Source organism: Nicotiana tomentosiformis, chromosome 3 (genome assembly GCF_000390325.3).
Source record: "Nicotiana tomentosiformis chromosome 3, ASM39032v3, whole genome shotgun sequence".
NCBI classification, from domain to species: Eukaryota; Viridiplantae; Streptophyta; class Magnoliopsida; order Solanales; family Solanaceae; genus Nicotiana; species Nicotiana tomentosiformis.
The window spans coordinates 149,892,181-149,915,872 of NC_090814.1; positions in this window are offsets into that span (position 1 = coordinate 149,892,181).

Here is a 23,692-nt window from a genome sequence, read left to right on the forward strand (position 1 = left end):
CCACTCTCTCACAGAGATGTATTAAGTGGGTAATTGAGAGTTGATAGCTATAATACACCCCGATCAATAAAATAATCATTAAGGTCTTTATCCTATTAGGAAAATACCTAGGTAATGGTCACAACCCTAGGCCTTTTACCAATTTGAAAAATATTAAAAACAATTATTCCTAATTTTCTTTCTTTATTCTGCAATCTTTAGTGTAAAATTAGAAATAGACAAAAAACCTTTTTGTGGAAGTGCAAATCAAGATAATTCAATCACGCGCATTAGAATATATACCCCTAACTCCCATCTTAGCTCCCTATAGATTCGACCCCGACTCTTAGTTGGGTTTTATTATTGCAAACGACTGTTTCATACCTCTTTTGAGATGTGTAATTGGACGCAACCATAGGGCTTCTTATCGGGCGGTTATTTACTCTTAACGGTTCGGCTTATCGGTTATCGTCTTTTAAATGTATTAATCCGCTAGACACCCGATAAGATATTAGGCAGATTGGTATCAGTTTAGCTATTATCGTGCGATTATCTGGCGGTTATCGATTTAGTTAGAATGTCAATTTCAGAAGAAATCTCAGTGATTGGATATCCGTGAAATGACTGAATACTTTGAGATGCTCTCTGATTTTAAAGGTGTAATCAACAGTGAGGACCCGATTTTTTGGAAAGGGAAAATAAATGGTATCTTCACTGTAAAGGCATGCTACAATATGTCTATGAATGAGGTTAACCATTTAGCAAATAATCTTTGGAAACAGATCTAGAATACTAAAGCTCCTGCCAATGTTATTTGCCTAGAATACTAGGCAGATGTTATTTGCATCCGAATATTCTGAAGACATCAACAAGAAAAGAAACTTACCATCTGTTGATATGGCTATGGCGAGAGGGAGAGGCGAGATGACGTGTCGGCGAGAGAGAGAGAGAGAGGCGAGACTCGAGAGGGCTGGTCGCTGGGTTGTGACTTGTTGTTGCTTATGAGATCTGACTTCTGAGGGAAATTAAGAATTTTATATGTTAGGGTTTCTAAAGTCTAATAGAGTAATACTGGTCCAGTACTTGAAGTGGAAGTGTGGAAGGGATTTTCATTATTTAATATATATATTAAATAATATATATATTATATATATATATATATATATATATATATATATATATATATATATATATTCTTAACGGGTTAACGGATTATCCGTTAAGAAAATTGGATAATCCGTCCTCAAACTGATAAGTCGTTAATAAAATTTTTTTAATATGTTCCTCATCCGTTAAATCGATAACCCGATACCAATAAGCCATTAAAATACTTTTGCGATTTGGTTTTTGGTTTCGGTTTGGTTTTGAACACCCCTACGCGACCACACACAAGAATTAAAATTAACATATAGGTCCTAATTTTTATGATCAAATGAAATAATGCCAAGTAGTTCTCTTAAGGAGCAGAATCTATCTTCAAGTAAAGGCTTAGTAAAAATGTCTGCTAGCTGATCAGTGGTACAAACAAATGATAACTCGATATCTCCCTTAAGGACATGATCTCTAATGAAATGATATTTAATATCTATATGCTTAGACCTAGAATGATGCACATGATTCTTTGAGAGACGTATACCATTAGAATTGTCACAAAATATTTGAATAGGTTTAAAAAATAATTCATAGTCACCCAATTGATGAGACATCCATAACAATTGTATACAACATTGTCCAATAGCAATATACTCTGCTTCAGTTGTGGATAATGCAACTGAGCCTTGTTTTTTACTGTTCCATGATATTAATGTCTTTCCCAGTAATTGACATGTTCTACTGGTGCACTTTTTGTCTTCCTTATCACCTGCAAGATCAGCATCTGAAAAACCTTCAAGCTTAAAATTGTTAGAACGTGGTTATCATAGTCCATATGAAACAGTTCCGATGAGATAACGAAGTATTCTCTTTACTGCAGTCAGATGCGATTCCTTAGGAGCTGACTGAAACATGGCACATTTATACACAACGAACATAATATTTGATCGGCTAGCAATTAAGTAGAGTAGAGAGCCAATCATTCCACGGTATTTAGTTTCATCAACTGGAGTTCCTTTTTCGTCCTTGTCGAGACTTGTTGATGGGATCATTGGTGTACCGATTATTGCTTTAGCCTCATGCCAAACATTTGAATTTGAATTATTAGCATACAAAAGTTCCTTCCTCAGATTGTTGAATTTGAAGTCTAAGAAAAAACATAAGTTCTCCCATCATGTTCATCTCAAACTTACTTTGCATGAGATTAGCAAATTCTTGCACAAAATAGGGTTAGCACTTCCAAAGATAATATCATTAACATAGACTTGAATAATAAGATTACTTCCTGAAGATCTTTTGATAAATAATGTAGGGTCTACTTTACCTTTGTAAAACCATGATCAAGTAGGAATGAGCTAAGACTTTCGTACCAGGCTCGAGGAGCTTGTTTGAGTCCATACAGAGCTTTAGTCAACTTATACACATGGTAAGAAATTTTGAGTCTTCAAAACCAGGAGGTTATTTTACATACACCTCTTCATCAATAAAGCCATTTAAAAAGGCATTTTTGACATCCATTTGGAAAAGTCTAAATCGTTTGAAGGATGCATATATGCAAGAAGAATCTGTATAGACTCTAATCGAGCTACTGGAGCGAAATTTTCATCATAGTCGACTCCTTCCTGTTATGAGTACCCTTGGGATACTAGTCTGGCTTTAATTCGCACAACCTTTCCATCTTCATTCAGCTTGTTTCTAAAAACCCATTTGGTTCCAAGTATGGAAGCATTTGCAGGCTTAGGTAGCAGTTCCCAAACCTGATTTTTATCAAATTGATCATGTTCCTCCTGCATTATTTGTACCCAGCTGGAGTCTTTTAAGGCTTCCTCAACCTACTTTGGTTCGATCTCATAGATGAGTGCTACATTTGCCTTTTTCTTGAGAGCTCCCCTGATTTTCTTTCCTTCACTTGGATCTCCTATGATAAATTTATGAGGATATTCTGGTTCACTTCTCTACTCATTTGGACGTGTTCCGGTCGAGGATATCCTCAGGATCAGCGGGAGGTTGAGCTGCTGCAGGCAATGGATAGTTTTCCTTTTTTATGACACTTCATACTTTGACGTCATAGGATTTTGCATAGATTTTCATGCGTACTTTCCAATGAGAGAAATGTTGTCCATTGAAGTATGGTGGCCTTACTTGCGATGTCCCTTCTTGAAAGAGTTCTCCAATTGTTACTTGGTTTGTCATGATCTTTTCTCACTAACTGTTAAGCAAAAGATAAAAGTGCGAGACCGGCTATGATACCAATTGAAAGTATAAGAGGGGGGTGAATTGTCGATTTTTATTTTTTGTATTCAATGTAGTTGACTAGTTTATCAATTAGTCGACTAGAGATAAGAAAAGAAAAGTAATAATACAGAAATAAAGTGCAGGAATTAAAGACACTAAGAATTTTTATACTGGTTCGGATTCAATGTGAATCATACGTCCAGCCCCCTTGGGTTGCAAGGGTGCTCTCTTTCAGTATTTAGAGTTTCTCGATTACAAGATGGTTGATGTAGCTTTACATCAACAGCTTAGTTTCTATGTCACTTCTCTTTTCTTGGTACAATGCCTCACCAGTGTTTATCTATTTTTCTTCTCTCACTAATTACACAACAAATCTAAAGAGAACTAAAATGTTTGTTTGGAGTTGAACAAAATGTGTAATATTAGTTCATTCAAAGTATATTTGTTTCAAGCCTGGAACAAATGTATATATACTTCGTGAGACCTTCTTGACATTTGATTTACGCGAATCTTGAAATATTACAAATGCAAGGGAGTTGATCCTTGAAATGAATCATAAATCGATTATTTTCAAGAATAAGGTCAAGTTTCCGTTGATCTTTCTTGACTTGTGGCCTTGACAAACTTTTCTTCCGTTGGGCAGATCTTTCCGTTACTTGAGTGATTGCTGATAGATCCCCTGATTTTCGGCTTTGACAATATCTAGTATAGATCCTTCTAATCTTGTTTTTCTTTGATTTGGGACCTTCCTATAATAGCTTCTATCAATCATCTATCAAATCATTGATTGATTCTTCTTCCGAATTTGCGCTGCTTCTTCCTTTTTTTCATCCGTAATCATTGATGCTTTTACTTCTAGAGTTCTTGTCGATAGATTGTTTCCTTAGTCCATACTTGAGTGATAAGGAATCTTAATTCCTTTATTTTATTCCTTGTGATATTGCACCAAAGGTGATATATTATTTTGTCATCATTGAAACTTATATTTAACAGGGTACTTCTTCATTTCTGAAGGAGAAAATGCGGCAATAGCTTATTTCTTGCCGTAGGAGAAGAAACAAATCGACCTTGAAAAGAAAAGAAGATGGCATAAATGATGGGCAACAAAGAATCCCAGCAAAGAAATTCTATTTTTGACTGTTGAAGCTAACACGAGAAAGAAGAAGGCATCAGATTTGGATAGAAATTAGTTTTTATCATGTTCAACAATAAAAAGAATATGGTTGTTAAATAGTCCACAATATTACCGTTAGGGCTTTTTCAACTGCCCTCACGCCTCTTACAAGCGTGTGAATCACGCACTAAAGCCAAATATGACATATAGGATCAGCCTCCTATCATAAGCATTTATAATACATGTTTTACACGAGTAGTGTTCAATTAATAAAATGATAAGTTTGGGTACCGACATGACAAAGTGGCACAAGTACGATGTAATTCCCCATAAAATTTTGTCAAGGAATTTAACGTTTTGTGGTGCTGAGGTAGGCTTACGTGTTTGAGGATTGTAGAAATTCTTCGCGGCGAGCTTGAGAGCCGCGGTACAGACTTTTTGGGTTGAAGAATGCACTGAGGAGTTGATGGCATGAAGAATTTTAGAGAGTGATTATGTGGTCCACTCTGCGGCCGCATAAGTAGTCCACGGATTGCAGATCTACCGCAAACCTGTCCAGACGAGCCCAGATTTGGAGGACCATTTTGCGGTCCAGTTTGCGGACTGCAAAAATAATCTACGGTGCATTCTGCGACCGTAGAGTTGAGATCGAAGGGTCCATTTTCTGATTTTATAACCCAACCTCAATTTGATTAAAAGACCTTAAAGCTCGTTTTGGAGCAAAGAAATCTAATATTTTTAGAGAGAAGTGAGAGTGTTCTAGAGAGAGAGGAGGAAGCCCCAAGTGTGTTGTTCATCAATCTTTGTCCAAGCTTTGAAATTCAACAAAGAAATCTCACAAGTGTTCACCCAAGAGGTAAGGTTCTAACCCTAGTTTTCAATTTCGAGTTTGGGCAGAAGATGGGAAATTATGAGTGTGATTCTTGGGTATGGGTGTTGTTATTTATTTATGCATGTAAATATAAGGATGGTGGGAAGGTGATTGAGCTAATATGAGTAAACTCTTGGTATTGAATGGGTTGTGGAGTGAAGGAAATCTAGTAGAAGAACCTTATGGTCAAATTTGCACACCCAGTGTTTGATAAAATGCTCAAATGAGCTGAAAATATGAATATCTTCCTAATTTGTGTACAATTCTGTTATGTCTCAAAATAGATTGGGATTGCTAGGATTTCCGGAACGTTGTAGTAACTTAGTGAAAGCTCAAGCAAGGTATGTTGGCTAAACTCTTCTCTTAGAATTGAACCCCACGATATCCTTGTAAGTACCGTGTTGCTCATTACAAATTGATTATTTCGAATAAGCCTTGTGTCCAAAATATATGTGCTCAATATGTATTCCAAATGTTCCTGTTATGTTATGCGCTATTTGAAAATGTGCTCGAAGCATGGGTTGCATATCTAATTGTTACAACTTCAAGTCGTGATCCAAATAAAAGATATTATGCCAAATTGTGTAAGAAATCTCAATGTGCTTAACATTCTTATTTGCTCACATATGGACTTAAAGTCTTGAATGGAAATACTTTACTGTTGATGATCTGTGATGATGCTTGAAAGTGAAAGAAGCGAGTATTAGATGTAGAAATGAGGCCATCGTGCCAAGAATGAGAGTTTCATTTGTGGCCAATAGTGCCAATGAAATGAAAGAATGTGTGAAACATTATGAGATGAGTTTTGACTCCTTTATATAATAATGTCATTACTGTCCTATGATCACCCATGGCTAGTACAAGTAAGTGATAGTATGAAAGTGAACTATGGTCGTTTGCCAAAATGAGAATCATGAGGCATTGTATGTTCCAATGGTTTCAACTATAGTTGTATGCTTCTAAAATAATGAATGTAAATGACTTCGATGTTAAGTCACTAAGTGTAATGACCCGGCCGATCATTTTGAGTATTACAACCTCGTTCCCCCATTTACTGCTCAATTTATGCTTTACAGTTGTTATGTGACTCACCGGGGTGATTGGTTCGAGTCCGGTGAGGTTTTGGAATGAATGGGAACACTTAGTTCCAAGGTTTAAAGCTTAAGTTAAAATAGTGTTTGGATGCCGACTTATGTGTAAACGACCCCAGAATAGAGTTTTGATGATTCCAATAGCTCCGTATGGTGATTTGGGACTTAGGAGCGTGTCCGAAAAATTATTTGGAAGCCCGTAGCTAAATTAGGCTTGAAATGGCTAAAATAGAAATTTAAGTTTAGAAGTTTGACCGGGGAGTTAGATTCTTTATATCGAGGACGGAATCCGATTATGAAAATTGGAATACCTCCATTATATCATTGAATTGATAGGTTTCGGCATCGAGTGTAGAAGTTGGAATTCGTTAGTTTTCGTTAAACCTTGATTGGGGTGTGATTAGTTATTTTAGCGTTGTTTGATGAGATTTGAGGTTTAGACTAAGTTTTATGATATTTTAGGACTTGTTGGTGTATTTGGTTGAGGTCCTGGGGGCCTCGGGTGAGTTTTGTATGGTTAACGGATCAAATTCGGACTTAGAAGAAATCTGAAAGTTTCTGCCTTCTGGTACAATCACACCTGCGGAACTATCCTCGCAGGTTCAGCTGGCAATGCGCTTAAGCATATTTGGGGTTGGCCTGGGCTGCATCGCAGGTGCGTGAAGAATTCCGCATCTTTGAGCCCTCAGGTGCGAGCCAGGCTTCGCAGATGCGGAGTGAGTGGGAGCAGCCTTGGACCGCAGAAGCGGACGCTTCATCGCATAAGGGAGTCTGTAGGTGCGATGGTCATCGCAGGAGCGAAGAAAAATCTTGCACCTGCGAGACCGCATGTGCGGCTAAGCTGGTCGCAGGTGCAAAAATATTTCCCTGGTCAAAACAAAAATAGAAGGGTCCGAGAATTTTTGTCATTTTTGACATTTCCAAAACGGGTGAGGGGATTTTTGAGCGAGAATTCACGGGAAAATATGAGGTAAGTCCCTTGTGATTATTTCTACACCTTAATATTGAATTATCATCGAATACTCCGACTAGATTACATGTTTTTGAGGTGTAAATCGGGGATTTGAACCTAGGGATTTAAAAATAAGATTTGAGGATTTGGAGGTCGAGTAGAGGTCAGAATTTAGTAAAATTGGTATGGTTAGACTCATGGTTGAATGGGCTATCTGTAACGACCTGACCGGTCATTTTTTAGAGTAATAGCCCTAATCCCATATTTAATGCTTCTCCCATATCTATTCCTGCTATTGTGACTTGTCGAGAGGTTTCGTTTTGGTTTTTGGAGTGTTTAGGGACACTTAGTCCCTAAATGGAGGTTTAAACCTTAGGATTTGGACCGTAGTCAGAACTATGTGAAGACGACTCTGGAATGGAATTCTGTCGGGTCCGTTAGCTCCATTAGGTGATTTTTGGGATTAGGGGCATGTCCGGATTGTGTTTTGGAGGTCTGTAGCTCAAATAGGCTTGAAATGGCTAAAATAGAAATTTAAGTTTGGAAGTTTGACCGGGGAGTTGACTTTTTGATATCGGGGTCGGAATCCAGTTCCGAAAATTTTCATAGCTCGGTTATATTATTTATTACTTGTGTGCAAAATTTGAGGTCAATCGGACTTGATTTGATAGGTTTCGACTTCAAATGTAGAAGTTGGAAATTCTTAAGTTTCATTAAGCTTGAATTGGGGTATGAATTGGGATTTTAGCGTTATTTGATGTGATTTGAGGTTTCAAATAAGTCCATATGATGTTTTAGGACTTGTTGGTATTTTTGGTTGAGATCTCGAGGGTCTCGGGTGAGTTTCGGATGTTTAACAGATCAAAAGTTGGACTTAAACAGCTGCTGCAAAAGCTGCTGCAATTTTCTTATGCTGGAAATGCAGAAATCGAGCCCAGAAAAATTGAGCCCAGGATCGAAGACCAGAAATCAAGCCCAAGGTCGAAGGCCAGGATCGAAGCTCAGGATCGAAGGCCAGAATCGGGGGCCATGATCGAAGGCCAGGATCGAAGCCATGATCGATGCCCAGGATCGAGGGCCATGATCGAGGGCCATGATCTAAGCCTTGATCGAGATCCAGGATCAAGGCAGGACCGAGGGCTGCCTCAACAGAATTATAATTTTTGACGAATTGGAGCTTGGTTAGAGGCGATATTTGCGAGATTTTTAGAAACAATATCGGGGTAAGTGTTCTTAACTCAATTATGGTTAGATTACCCGAATCCATCATTTGTTTTCACCATTTAATTAGTGTTTTGAGATTGAAGTTTGGGAAAATTTTAGAAAATTCATAGAAACGAATTTTTGAGATTTCAGTGTCGATCCGGAGTCGGATTTGAGTGAAACTAGTATGGTTGGACTCGTAATTGAATGTGTTGTCAGATTTTGTGAGTTTTTTCGAATTCCGAGACGTGGTCCCCACGGGCAATTTTTGAGTTAATTTCGGATTTTTATTGAAAAATGTAGTATTTTCTTATGAAATTGATTCCTACAATTTTTGTTGATTGTATCGAATTATTTTGGCTAGATTCGAGCCATTAGGAGTTGGATATTCGTGGAAAAGGCATTCTTACCGAATGATTGAGCTTGGTTCGAGGTAAGTGGCTTGCCTAACTTTGTGGGGGGGAACTCCCCGTAAGATTTGTACTGTTTTTGATATATGAGCCCCGTGTACGTGAGGTGACGAGTACGTACATGGACTAATTGTGTAAAACCCCGATTTTTCTACTAAGTAATAACCTAATTTCTTTCTTATTTGAGTTCCATCAGCATGTGTGGTATCCGGCTAGACTAGAATAGCATGCCTACTTGCCTTAACTGTTTACTTAAACTACGTGCAACATGTTTAGTGAATTTACCTGTCTTTCCTTAACTGGTACTTAGGTTGAACTGTAAAATTTCGTGTCATAACTATTAAATTTTATTGTTTGGATGCATACTTACTTTAGGACTACGAAACGGTATTCCGGGAGATCCCCCTGTACTGCATATTTACTTTGGTACTACAGAACGGTATTCCGGGAGATTCTCGTGTACTGCATATTTACTTTGGGACTAGGGAACGGTATTGCGGGAGATCCCCCCGTATTGCATATTTACTTTAGGACTACGAAACGGTATTCTGGGAGATCCCCCAGTACCAGTAGGGGCCTGACCTGACCTCGTCACTACTCGACCGAGGTTAGGATTGCACTTACTGGGTACCGATTGTGGTGTACTCATGCTACTCTTCTGCACATATTTTTCATGTGCAGATCCAGGTACTCCTTATCAGCCACCTTATCAGTGAGCTAGGACAACTTTGGAGACTTCAAGGTATATCTGCCGCGTCCGCAGATCTCGAAGTCCCTTTCTACTCTTCCCCATGTCCATTATCTTCTGTATTTTCTTTTGATAGCCTCTAATATATAGAAACACTAGATTTTCTTCCTATAGTTTGTGATTCACGAATGTTCTGGGCTTTGGGAATGCTGTGTAGTATATTGAGGAGTTGGTTATTGTACATGCCAAGTGTCATGGTACTCAGTTATAGTTTATTTCCACAGTTAGTTGTTAAATTTATGTTTTCATTTCATTTATTCCGCAAAATATTAGGCTTACCTAGTCATAGAGACTGGGTGTCGTCACGACGTCATACGGAGGGGAAATTGGGTCGTGACAAGTTGGTATCAGAGCTCTAGGTTCATATGTGTCGTGAGTCACAAGCCGGTTTATTAGAGTCTCGCGGATCGGTATGAAGACGTTTGTACTTATCTTCGGGAGGCTATGGAACTGTTAAGAAAGTTTCACTACTTTGATTCCTTGTCGTGCAAAAATTGTTGACTTCAAAAATTCTAAACTTCTGTATTCTATTCTCTCATAAATGGTGAGGACACGTACAAGCGGATCTGATGACCAGGCACCTGCAGTCCCTGCTAGATCCGCAAGAGGTCGAGGCCGGGGTAGAGGCCGAGAAGTCCACGTGGTGCAGCCAGGGCACCCACACGAGCTATTACAGAGGAGCCCCCAGTAGCTCCAGCTGGAGGGCAGACACCTGAGGTACCTATTTATACACCACACCTCTAGGAGACTCTAGCCCAGTTTCTAAGCATGTTCAACACCTTAGCTTAGGCTGGATTGATCTCACTTGGCTACAGATGATGCTCAGGGTTTTCTGGAGGAGTGTCATCATATTCTCCGTACTATGGGCATAGCGGAGACGAGCGGGGTTTCTTTTACTACATTCCAGCTTAGAGGAGCAACCTATCAATGGTGGCATGCTTATGAGCTGACTAGTCCAGATAAGGCAGTTTCACTTACATGGACTCAGTTCTCGGACATGTTTTTAAGAGAGTATGTCCCTCAGATCCTCAAGCACTCATGGCGCGAGGAGTTTGAAAAGCTGCGCCAGGGATCCATGACTGTGTCAAAGTATGCAGTTTGTTTTAGTGATTTGGCCCGACATGCACCGGCCTTAGTTGCCACAGTTCGAGAGAGGGTTCGACGGTTTATTGAGGGACTCCACCCCAGTATCCGGATTAGTATGGACAGGGAGTTGGAGATGGATATTTCTTATCAGTAGGTTGTGAGTATTTCCAGGAGATTGGAGGGCATGCTTGCCCGGGATAGAAAGGAGAGGGAGTCCAAGAAGTCTCGAGAGACTGGTTCTTATTCTGGTACTTGTGCCCCAGCAACTCGCCATGGTAGGGGTTATGTGAGTCACCCTTTTCATTCAGCTCTTCCAGCCGCCAGTGGTGTCCCAGCCCCTTCTAGGTCACATGAGCCTTATTATGCACCTCCAGTATCTAGTGTGCCTCCTGCACGGGGTATTCCTAGCGGCCAGTCTAGTAGATCTGGCCAGAGCCAGTCACAGCAGCCAAGCCCTCCCAGAGCTTGTTTTGAGTGTGGCGACACTCGCCATATGGTGAGGTATTGCCCCAGATTTATGAGGGGTGCACCTCCACAGACTTCTCAACCACAACATGCTCCACCGGGTCCTCAAGCTATAATTACAGCACCAGCTGCCACCCCACCTGCTCAGCCAGCCCGATGTGGAGGTCGGGGAGGTCGAGGTTGTCCTAGAGGGGGAGGCCAGGCCAGATATTATGCCCTTCCTACTCGTACAGAGGAATTCACTTCTGATTCTTCATTACAGGTATTGTTCCAGTCTGTCATAGAGATGCGTCAGTATTATTTGACCCAGGCTCTATATATTCCTACGTGTCCTCTTATTTTGCCCTATATTTGGGCGTATCGTGGGATTCTTTGAGTTCCTATGTTTATGTGTCTACTCCTGTGGGAGATTCTCTTGTTGTGGACCGCGTGAATCGGTCATGTTTAATTGACCGGCGATTGGTATCGAATTAACAATTATCAAGCGGTTATCGAGCAGCTTATCGGCTAAACCAAACAGAATTTTTTTGAACAATCATTCAATCAATACCAAACAGTTTCAAATCAATACCAAATTTTTAATACCATCTAAGATCTAATCAAACGATATTTTTTAATTGAAGAGTCTTCAAAACTACTTATATTGTCATACACATATTAACCAAATTTTTAATACCATCAAGACTACTCATATAGACATACACATATTAATCATTGAGATTTTGATTTTTTGACTTCTCAGTTCTCAGTTCAAGAGAGAGACGAGACTGACGACTTCTCTGCCTCTGGTGGCAGCAGACAATTGACAATTAGAAAATAGAAATTAGGGATTTAGCCATTTAGGATTTCAATAGTACTTTATATATATAGGGGTAAAAGTATAAATATAAAAATTCTTAACGGGTTAACGGTTTACCCGATAAGAAAATTGAGTAATTCGCCCCCAAACCGTTAAGCCGTTAATTATACAATCTTAATCCGTTCACTATCCATTACCCCCCGATAATCCGATACCAATAAGCCAATAAGCCATCAGTTTGGTTCGGTTAACAGTTTCGGTTCGATTTTAGACAACCCTAATCGCATGTTATTTTCTCTCATTTTTTCTCCTCTTAATCCTCTAGATATTTCTTTCTCCACGACGCTCGAGAGTTGGGGTGCTTATCGGACGGATTGAGCGAATATTTACGCTAACGGTTTGGCTTATCGGTTATCGGTTTATAAATATAGTAATCTGCTAGGCAACCAATAATATATCAGACGGATTGGTATCAGATTAACAATTATCGGGCGGTTTATCGGATTAGCCACTAAGAAAAAAATTGGAGTAAAGCATCACATTTGTTTTGTCTTTGCAATGATTCTGGATGAAGTAAATAAAGCCCTTTGTATTGAAAACTGAACTAACAGAGTAAGACTAGAAAATAGAAATTGAACCCCAATAAAGGCGCTCTTCAAAACTGAACTAACTATGTAAGGCAAAAATTTCTTGACTTTGCTTTGTCTTTGCAAATCAAATTCATTCAAAGCTGGAGTGGATGTAGTATTGGGGCAACGAGATTATCAACCACCTTTAGCTTAAATCATATACTTGTTATATGGAAGTAGCAGACTAGCAGTACTACTCTGCCCCAACTAATTTAAATGCAATCATATATCAAGGTCTACATCTGTTACCAGATCATGACTGGTTCTATATACCTTGGATCGACCAATAAATATTCCTTTATATACATAGGGATAAAAGTATAAATATAAAAATTCTTAACGGGTTAACGGTTTATCCGATAAGAAAATTAAATAATCCGTCTCCAAACCGTTAAGCCGTTATTATAAAATTTTAATCCTTTCACCAACCATTACCCCGATAACCCGATAATAATAAGCTAATAAGCTATTTTTGCAGTTCGGTTAACGATTACGATTCGATTATGAACGGCCCTACTCCGGAGTCAAGCTTTTTGAGGGTATATTTTCTTTGAAAGCAATGTCCTCAAAAACTGCAGTAGTAATTAATAAAACACAATGGTTAAGAAATGAAGCTTTAAAAGACAAAACAGAGATCGACGACGTTCCAAATATAGCACATGCATGGATATTACATATTTGCTCATGCATGCATGACATAATTATTTTAAGTATGATTGTTGAACTTTGCCCACTATAATATTAAAGATATAAAATTCTTTTTTGTTACATTAAAATAATTAAAAATGGTGTGAATGGCTCAAAAATACAAAAATGACCGAAAGATCATATTTCTGGCTGAAAAGATTGGAAGACATAAAATTTTAAAAAACTCAATGTGTTAACTTTTTTCACAATCCATACTTTATAAAACAATAGGCAACTAAAAAACATTTTAATGAAACTAAAAAAAAGAATTAAAAAACAACTACATAGCCCCGGAAATTTGACCTTCCGATTTTTTTTTCAAGCTATTCACACACAATTCATGACAGAAGTAAGTTTGTGACTTTACTTGAATATGACAAAAGATAATTTTGAGACTTTACTGTTATAAATAATTCAGTACCTTGTCCATTCTTGAGTCCTGAAGGGTATCTCGCAAGCTAGAAGTTGGAGCAAAACCACTATCATATACGAGCATTTTCTTGAGAAGGAAAGAAATGTAATTTTTCCCAATTGTTTTCTTTTTGTTGTTCTCCTTGCAAACATCTTCGCATCTTCTTAAGATCACTCTAATAGTCCTGTCAATTTCATCTTTGTCGTTGACGTCATAATTATCTCAATTTGTGTCTGAAAGTCTATGATCAACTTCTAAGCTGCACGGACAGTTAAGGAATCTTTCCAACGGAAAATCACCATTAATGATCCATTATCGCAATAATAGCCTTTTCAACTCTTTTTGTAGCTTCCTAACCTCTTCAGGTGTGAATTCTGCTAAATCTTGAGACGAATTTTGCTCACCAATTTCTTCTAAGATTTCATTCTCGTGCTCACGTTTTTGCTCTTTTATTAGGTTATTGGCCGTGTTACCAAAAGTTCCGATTGCCAACAATGAATTAGGCCAATCTTTAACCTCTTCCTTAAAGCGAGCTTCTTGATTTCTCTCATAATCTGTAAGAACAAAAAAAAGATTAATTAATTGAATAAAAGGATTTTTCGTTAGCGGTGTCAGTATATAAAGAAGTCAAAAATCAATGTAATGAAATCACATTAAAAAGCACAATTCAACTAGCTTACTGTACAACAACAACATACCCAATATAATCCCATAAGTGGAGCATGAGATGAGATGATAATGTGTACGCAAACCTTACCCCTACCTAGTGAAGGTAGAGTGGTTGTTTTCGATATACCCTCGGCTCAAGACAGACATAATCACAACAGTTTAGATAAGAAAATACGACAAAGGAGAAAATATCCATGTAAAGAGAAGCAGTAATCACATACAAGAATATCTCTGTATTTCTATATAGTAGCCCTTTTTTTTTTTGCTTTGTTAGGAATATGTATACTTTTTAACATCGCTTATACAGTTTCAATACGATCAACTTAAACTCAACAAAATAATAGCGGCACACATGGAACGGATTAGTAGTCTGCAGGCGCACTTGCATTGAGTGACCAAATATAAAAAGTGAAAGGCGTACTGCATGGCAGGGCTTGAATCTACAATGAAAAGAAGGAAAAATATCAGTATGAAAACGGAAAAGAGCTATTCTTGTCATGTACCGTTGTATATTAGTTATTTGTACCCCGTTATACTATTCAACCTTTTCTATCCACGCCATTAGAATTATTGATAAATCTACCCTCATTAACGGATCCAGTCGAAACAGACACGTGGCACAATCTAAAGACACCCGGCCCTTTTTCTTTTCTTTTTTAATTATCGTTTGGTTACCCATCTTTGCATCCGATTTGAACCCAAGCGCGATCCGATCCGTAACCCTGTAACAGGTTCATTTAAATAGATTCTCCTCAACCTTTTTTATCTCATTACACCCAAATTAAAGAGACCACCGATATTAATGACACTTCACTACAAGAAAATGTGTAATTTGTGAAGGTTTTTTCTTAATTTTATAACGGTTTCGGACCCCCACAAATTGAATTGTGGGGTTTTTAAGAAACGCCATGGTTATCATCGCCACAATGCTTTCTGTGACAGTTTTAAAGAACCCCCACAATGACCTACGCAAATTAAATTTGTGATTAGTGGGGTTTTTTAAGTCAATTAAGGGCGGCTTAGTGATAATGTATAACCGTTACAATATGAGCTTTATGTTAAAAATAATTAATTAGTTGGGGTCTATAATCTCCATAATATAATCTCTTTCATAAATTTTAATTTGTGGGGGATTAATTACCATCACGAGTTGAATATTGAAATGTGCTTTCTTCTCATTAAATATTGCACGATTAAATAAGATCAAGCTTATATCAGTATATGCATAAACAAAAAAAATTATATACTAAATAATACTCATTATCAAATTTCATTAAACATCCACAATAGCAACAGTCACAACTTCAAGTACTACAAATCATACTAAAGCAATATAAACTAAAGTACCTCCTACACATTACTACTTAAAATCCATAAAAGCAACAATAGTTCCATATTAAATAAATAACATTCTAAGTATTTGCTTGGTGATTTTGGTAACTGATGCCCGATGATCCTCTTACATCAACCGGCGAGGTAGGTTCACTCTCTGCATCATCACTTGGCTCGAACAATAAAAAGAATATTTAGATGAAAAATCTGACCATTATACTAAATTTAAATTTTGAATGCTTCCTTAAAGTTATCTAGCTATGACCAAGATGAGGACTATATCCTCGTGACAATTCAGTTACCTGTGGTTGAGGAGCAAACAGACCAACAAATTGCTCAGGAGCTCTTCCTTCCTTTGATATCATGTAAGTTTTCAGTGCGGTTAAGGTATCTACTAATTGGGACTTCAAATGAGTGACCTCTTGTTGCAAATAGGTGAAAGTTGTAGATGATGCGCCAAAACTAGATGAAGAATGGTTCAGTCCATTAAGTCGTTGCTTGATATTCTTGAATGTATTTGAAGGAGCTGCTCCCATACCCATACATCGTACCCTCTCAGAATGCTCTGCCCTTAACACCTTGCCAATAATATCATCTGGGAAAATTTCAGATTCATTGGCATTACCTTGAGTCAATTCAATTTGTTCCTACACGCAAACAAATTATCAATTAGTATGTACATAAAGTAAGATTGAGATGTAAAATGTTAAAATAAAATTTCAAATACTGTCAGAGAAATACACCAAAGTTGAACTTACCACTATAGTCCTTGCCTCATTATTTACAAATAATCCATCATTTCTCTTATGAGTTTCGATAAACATCTTTCCCCGAGTAGGATATTCTCCAGTTTCCAAAAACTAAGAAAGAGATAAATCAAACAGATTGTAATAAAATATTTAAATTAGAGAACAAGTAAAAACTATTAAGTTAATATGAATACCAGCTCATGTCGTCATCTCGAGTTAGCTTTAGATCCACCAGTGTGAGGCATTATTTGCTTGCATCGAATTTCTTTATTTCTTCTACAGCTTTCCTATCAACAAAATAATAACAACTTAAAATTTTAGTCTAATATTTAATCATAATGAGAGCAAAATCTATTCAAATAATCAGTCTTACAATTGTTGATGATTTTAGACGATAAGCAACAAAACCAGCCCACTGATCTCTATTTATACCCGGTGGCACATTGCTTAAAAATTCAGTTCTGCTTTTGGCTGGGTCATATCCCACAATCTATATCTATGTGTAGCCCACTTCTTATTCAAACTAGCATTGCAATATCTGTATGCAATGTCATTAGTAGTCCTAAAAAAGAATCGGGACTTCAAATGAAAAAGAAAAACAAAGTTAGTTTTCTATACATGCATAAAAATCTAGTTACAATAAATAGACATATGTATAATACCTTTAGCATGGTTTCAAAGCAGTCTTCCTTGTAAATTTTAGGAATACATGACTGTCCTGACCACCTGTCAAAATTAATTGGGAAGAAATTGTCATCAATAGCCAGTAATCCACAATATCTGACAAGCAACCCTTGCACTTCCCCATATGCTACATCATAGATATCAAAGTCCACAATGATGCGGTCTCCAATATGTAGATTGTTGACCTCATTGACCTTGATCTTAATGTGTTTGGTAGTGTTGTTTGAGTCTTTAATAAAAAAACAAGTCAGTCAACCAAAAGGAAAAATATGAGAAATTTATAAAGTGAAATAAACATACATATAAGGCATATACCTATTGCCTCAACTTTTCAATATTGTGTAGATTCACATCCAGGATGGTGTGTGGACATTGCACTTGGATTTGAAGGCTGAGTTGGAGCTTGTTCTTGTTGTGGGACTTCATCAGCTACTGAGGAACTTGCAGGAGCATGCGGGGGAGCTTGTATTGATATTGAGGGCTCTATAACAAGTTACGGGGCCGGAGTTATTGATGATGAAGAACGTCCAGGAGCATCATATGGTCCATGAGCTGATTTTAATGGATTTCGAAAATGTTTAACCTTTGACATGGCTGCATATTCATAAAAAAAATAAAAAATTCGTGAATCAAATATGATCTAGTGCACGCAAACCTTACCCCTACCTATCGAGGTAGAGAGGTTATTTTCGAACTGACTCCTCAAGAATTTAAGCTATATACATAATCAGTGTAAAGAAACTTTTATACCATAAGTGTAGTATAATCTACTATAGAATGTTAGGATACTATTTTTATCATATTATCAATTAATGCTTATTGTAAAGCTTTAACTATAATTAAACCATAAACTCATTACTCAAATAACACTAGTCTAAAGACTCAACTTCAATGGGTGGTATAGACAATGATTAGGATAATGGCATAACAACACCACTGCCCAGTCCTGTTTTGGATCGAAGTTTGGACATAATTGTGGCAGTATGGATAACTAGGAAGATTCACTCATCAGACGTAGCAAAAAGGATACAAGAGGAAAGGAATAATATAGAGGCTATGCCTTACTCATTGACTAAATTTTGGTTTGCTCATTCCTATGAAGGGAGGACAATGATAGACACAAACATGGAATACACTAGTAGTGGAGCAGTACTATGCAATAAAACTGCTCGTTCAACTCATGCAAAGGAAAAGACATGTATGTATTCAAAGAATATTATATACATGGGGGAACACACATAGCATGGAAAATTTTTATAGAATAATGGGAAGAATGATGGATAATAAATATGCACAAGTAATGGCATGCATGTTGGAGGACCATTTCATGGCACTGGCAAGATTGGGAACGGGGAAATGGCAGGAACCAAGGCACAATAAGATACTTTTTGACAATTCAAAATATAACATTACAGTGACCATGCCCTTTTCATTGATTAAACTTCTATGGGTGATGTTATCAATTATTTGCTTATTCCCAGAAAGGGAGATTAATGGTAGGCATAAAGGAGAGCTGGGCAGTGCTCTACACAGCAAGCATGGCTAAATTTATAACAATATGTGTAACGACCCGACCGGCCATTTTGAGAGTAATAGCCCCGATTCCCTATTTACAGTTTTTTCCGTATCTTTTTCTGCTTATGTGACTTGTCGGGAGGTCTTATTTTTGGTTTCAGAGTATTTTGGAACACTTAGTCCCCAAAAAGGAAGCTTAAGTCTTAAGATTTTGACCCTAATCGAAACTGTATGAAGACGACTCTAGAATGGAGTTCCGTTGGTTCCGTTAGCTTCGTTGGGTGATTTTGGACTTAGGGGCGTGTCCGGATTATGTTTTGGAGGTCTGTAGCTCATTTAGGCTTGAAATGGCGAAAGTCCAATTTTTGGAGATTTTGATCGGTAGTGGACTTTTTGATACCTGGGTCGGATTCCAATTTCGAAAGTTGGAGTAGGTCCATAATGTCTAATATGACTTTTGTGCAAATATTTAGGTCAATCGGACGTGATTTGATAGATTTCGGCATCGGTTGTAGAAGTTTAAAGTTTCAAGTTCATTAAGTTTGAATCAGAGGGTGATTCGTATTTTTAGCATTGTTTGATGTCATTTGAGGGCTCGACTAAGTTTGTATGGTATTTTAGGACTTGTTGGTATGTTTGGTTGAGGTCCTGGGGACCTCGAGTGTGTTTCGGATGCTTAACGGATTGAATTTGGACTTAGGCTAGTTGCTGAAGATTTTCTGGTTTTTGGTGTTTTCGCATCTGCGGAGGGGAGACCATAGGTGCGGGATCGCACGTGCGAAGGAGGAGCCGCATATGCGGCCAAGAAGGATCTGGGGAGGAACCGCAGGTGAGAAGATTTTCCCGCAACTACGAGAGTCGCAGATGAGGGCAGCTGGGCGCAGGTGCGAGGGGAAGCCGCAGGTGCGATGCATTTCCGCACCTGCGATAGTCGCAGATGCGGTCGCATAGCCGCAGGAGTGGAACCTGGGATTCTAAATGGAATCCGCACCTGTAGTGGCATTTTCGCAGGTGCGGCATCGCAGATGCAACAGAGAGTCCGCAGGTGCAAGATTTCTGGACATAACACTAAAATGCAAAGGTTCACGATTTTTGCTCATTCTCAACATTTTGAGCTCGGGTTTGGCGATTTCTTGAGAGCATTTTTGAGGGATTTCTTGTGATAAATCCCTTGTGCTTAGTTTTGATCAATAATCTTGCTTCCCCATTTATTTTCCCACCTAGTTAGTGTGTATTTAAGATGCAAATTGGGAGTTGGAAGCTAGGGATTTGAAGAGTTTAATTTGGGGGTTTGAGTGGTCATTTGAGGTCGGATTTTGATAAATTTGGTATGGTTAGACTCGTGAGTGAATGGTATTTTGATTTTGTAATTTTTGCCCAATTCCGAGACGTGGGCCCGGGTCGACTTTATAGAGTGAATTTCGGAATATTTGTTAAAGTATTGATTTCATTAATTATATGAGCCTATTATAGTTGTATTTACGATATGTAATTGCTTTTGGCTAGATTTGGGCCATTTGGATCTGGATATTTGTGGGAAAGGCATTGTGACTGATTGATTGAGCTTGGTTCGAGGTAAGTGGCTTGCCTAAGCTTGTGTGGGGGAAATCCCCTTAGGATTTGGTACTGTTTTGATATGTGAATGTCGTGTACGTGAAGTGACGAGTACGTACACGGGCTAATTGTTGTAAAAACCCAATTTTTGCTAAGTAATAACTTGTTTCCTTCTTATTTGAGTTACATTAACATGTGTAGTATCCTGTTAGCTTAGAATAGCATGTCTACTTGTCTTAATTGCTTATCTGAACTCTGTGCAACATGTTTAGTGAAATTCCTGCTTTTCCTTGACTTGTACTTTATCTAAATTGTAGAATTTTGTGTTGTAGCTATTAATTCTATTGTTTAAGCTGGATATTTACTTTTGGGACTACGGGACGGTATTTAGGGAGATCCCCCTGTACTGCATATTTACTTTGCGACTACGGATGGTATTCCAGGAGATCCCCCTGTACTGTATATTTACTTTGGGACTACAGAACGGTATTCCGGGAGATCCCCTTGTACTACATATTTACTTTGGGACTACGGAATGGTATTCCGGGAGATCTCTCTCTACTACACATTTACGTTTGGGACTACGAGACGGTATCTCGGGAGATCCCCTGTTGTTATCTCTGTGTACTGAGCTGTTGTCTTCTATGATTTCATTCCTGTTAAATTTCAGTCTTTATTTTACTGCGATATTTCATTCTACCATGTTTTATTATATATATACCAGTAGGGCCCTGACCTGACCTCGTCACTACCCGACCGAGGTTAGACTTGGAACTTACTAGGTACCGATTGTGGTGTACTTATGCTACTCTCTCCACATGAATTTTGTATGCAGATCCAGGTGCTCTTTATCAGCCGCATTATCAGTGAGCCGGGATAATTTTGGAGACTTCAAGGTATATCTACCGCTTCTGCAGACCTCGGAGTCCCCTTCTACTCTTTCCCATGTCCATTATCTTTTGTATTTTTCTTTTGATAGACTCTGATGTATAGAGATACTAGATTTTCCTTTTGTAGTTTATGATTCATGATGTTCCGGGTTTTAGAATTTCTGTGTATTTTTGAATAGTTGGTTATTGTACACGCCAGGCGGTATGGTACCCAGTTATATTGTTACTGCTACAGTTAGTTATTAAATTTATGTTTTCATTTCATTATTCCGCAAATGTTAGGCTTACCTAGTCGTATAGACTAGGTGCCGTCACGACGTCGTATAGAGGGAAAATTGGGTCGTGACAAGTTGGTATCAGAGCTCTAGGTTCATAGGTGTCGTGAGTCACAAGATGGCTTATTAGAGTCTCGCAGATCGGTACGGAGACGTCTGTACTTATCTTTGGGAGGCTATAGAACTGTTAGAAAAATTTCACTACTTTGATTCCTTATCGTGCGAAAATTGTTGACTTCAAAAATTCTAAACTTATGTATTTTATTCTCTCATAGATGGTGAGAACACGTATAAGCGGATCTGATGACCAGGCACCCGCGCCCCCTGCTAGAGCCGCAAGAGGCCGGGGTAGAGGCCGAGGACGTCCACATGGTGCAGCCAGGGCACATGCCTGAGGTACCTGTTTCTGCACCAGCCCTCCAGGAGACTCTAGCTCAGTTTCTGAGCATGTTCAGCACCTTAGCTTAGGCTGGATTGATCCCACTTGCTCCTGCCACATCTCAGGTCGGGGGGGAGGAAGCATAGACTCCCATCGTCGGTACTCCAGAGCAGCGGGTTCAGGTCGACCAGGTTCCAGAGATTGTACCAATGCAACCGGTAGCTCCAGCTCAGCCCGAGGTTAGGGCAGCAGCTTCTGAGGTGGAGCAGCTCAGACTTGAGAGGTACAAGAAGTACCACCCACCTACCTTCAGCGGATTGGCTACATATGATGCTTAGGGTTTTCTGGAGGAGTATCATCGTATTTTCCGTACTATGGGCGTAGCGGAGACGAGTGGGGTTTCTTTTACTATATTCCATCTTAGAGGAGCATCTATCAGTGGTGGCGTGCTTATGAGTTGAGTAGTCCGGCTGAGGTAGCTTCACTTACATGGACTCAGTTCTCAGACATATTTTTGAGAGAGTATGTCCCTCAGAGCCTCAGGGACGCATGGGGCACAAAGTTTGAGCAGCTGCGCTGGGTGCTATGACTGTGTCAGAGTATGCAGTTCACTTCAGTGATTTGGCCCGACATGCACCAACCTTGGTTGCCATAGTTCGAGAAAGAGTTCGACGATTTATTGAGGGACTCCATCCTAGCATCCGAATTAGTATGGCGAGGGAGTTGGAGATTGATATTTCTTATTAGCAGGTTGTGAGTATCGCCAGGAGATTGGAGGGCATGCTTGCCCGGGATAGAAAGGAGAGGGAGTCCAAGAAGTCTCGAGAGACTGGTTCTTATTCTGGTACTTGTGCCCCAGCAACTCGCCATGGTAGGGGTTATGTGAGTCGCCCTTTTCATTCAGCTCTTCCAGCCGCCAGTGGTGTCCCAGCCCCTTCTAGGTCACATGAGCCTTATTATGCACCTCCAGTATCTAGTATGCCTCCTGCACGGGGTATTCCTAGCGGCCAGTCTAGCAGATCTGGCCAGAGCCAGTCACAACAGCCACGCCCTCCCAGAGCTTGTTTTGAGTGTGGCGACACTCGCCATATGGTGAGGGATTGCCCCAGATTTAGGAGGGGTGCACCTCCAAAGACTTCTCAGCCACAACGTGATCCACCAGGTCCTCAGGCTATGATTACAGCACCAGGTGCCACCCCACATGCTTAGTCAGCTCGAGGTGGAGGTCGGGGAGGTAGAGGTCGCCCTAGAGAGGGAGGCTAAGCCAGATATTATGCCTTTCCTGCTCGTACAGAGGCAGTCGCTTCTGATTCTGTCATTACAGGTATTGTCCCGGTCTATCATAGAGATGTGTCGGTATTATTTGACCCAGGCTCTATATATTCTTATGTGTCCTCTTATTTTGCCCCATATTTGGGCATGTCTCGGGATTCTTTGAGTTCCCCTGTTTATGTGTCTACTCCTGTGGGAGATTCTCTTGTTGTAGGCCACGTGTATCGGTCGTGTTTGATTGCTCATAGTTATTTTGAGACCAGAGCCGATTTGTTATTGCTCAGCATGGTGGACTTTGATATTATTTTAGGCATGTACTGGTTGTCGCCCTATTATGCTATTCTTGATTGTTACACCAAAACCGTGACGCTGGTTATGCCAGAATTACCGCGATTAGAGTGGAGAGGTACCTTAGAGTATACTCCCAGCAGAGTTATTTTATTTCTTAAAGCTCAACGAATGGTTGAGAAGGGGTGTGACGCGTATCTAGCTTATGTGAGAGATGTCAGTATTGATACCCCTACAATTGAGTCAGTCCCAGTAGTGAGGGATTTTCCAGATATATTTACAGCTGATCTTCCGGGCATGCCGCCTGACAGA